This window comes from Neopelma chrysocephalum, unplaced genomic scaffold (assembly GCF_003984885.1).
Source record: "Neopelma chrysocephalum unplaced genomic scaffold, ASM398488v2 Primary Assembly neopelma1_153605, whole genome shotgun sequence".
In the NCBI taxonomy this organism is placed as follows: domain Eukaryota; kingdom Metazoa; phylum Chordata; class Aves; order Passeriformes; family Pipridae; genus Neopelma; species Neopelma chrysocephalum.
The window spans coordinates 1-769 of NW_020934256.1; the positions used below are offsets into that span (position 1 = coordinate 1).

General features: G+C 53.6%; 1 long non-coding RNA gene across 1 annotated transcript; it reads right to left on the minus strand.

The window, feature by feature from the left end:
- Positions 1 to 337: 337 nt before the first annotated feature.
- LOC113962370 lies at positions 338 to 763 on the minus strand. Its single transcript, XR_003532533.1, has 2 exons — positions 616 to 763; positions 338 to 405 (listed from the first exon to the last, which is right to left on the minus strand). It is a non-coding gene; the product is annotated as an uncharacterized LOC113962370 (long non-coding RNA).
- Between the last annotated feature and the right edge of the window lie 6 nt (positions 764 to 769).

Here is a 769-nt window from a genome sequence, read left to right on the forward strand (position 1 = left end):
CAGGATTCCCAGTTTTGCTTGGCTAAGATCCAGCTGGTTTTGGGAGCCCCTCCCACCAACATCCCCCTTTATTTTTTCCCTGTGCCAGCATTTTCCACCGAGGGCTTTGCCTTCCAGCAGCCCAAATCCCAAGAAATCCTAAACCCAGCTCCCTCTGGAGCCAGGAGGAACCCTGGGGAATTTGAATCCAGAGCTGCCCCAGGTAATCCCAGGATCTCCTGTCCCACCTTCCTTGGGATTCCCAATTTTGCTTGGCTAAGATCCAGCTGGTTTTGGGAGCCCCCCCCCATCCCCCTCATTTTTTTCCCTGTGCCAGCACTTCCCACGGAAAGGATACATATTCCAGAATACTGTTTGTGTATGGATTCATGGTCCTGGACAGCGTGGCAATAGGGTAGGAATAAGCTGCAGGAAACAAAAAAAAAGAGGGATAAATCATCCAGTGGCTGCACACCAACAGCTGGGATACAACAGGGATTTATTGGAATTCTACAGCCTTGGAAACCCAGGGAATAGGGAATTAAATCAGCTCAGTCCTGGGTGGATTGGATGTCCCAAAGATGTCCCACCAGGCAGAGCTGGATCTCCCAGCCCTGTGGAATTGTGTCCCCTCACCTCCCACGATGTGACACTGGTCGTAGGCGTCCCGATCCCGCACGTCCAGGAGCAGGAAGGGACAGTCTGGGTAGGGCAGGTCCTTGGCCTGGGTGTCCTCCTTCTTCGGAGAGTCCTTCTCGATGTCCATCTCCCCCACCCCGCTGATCACGCT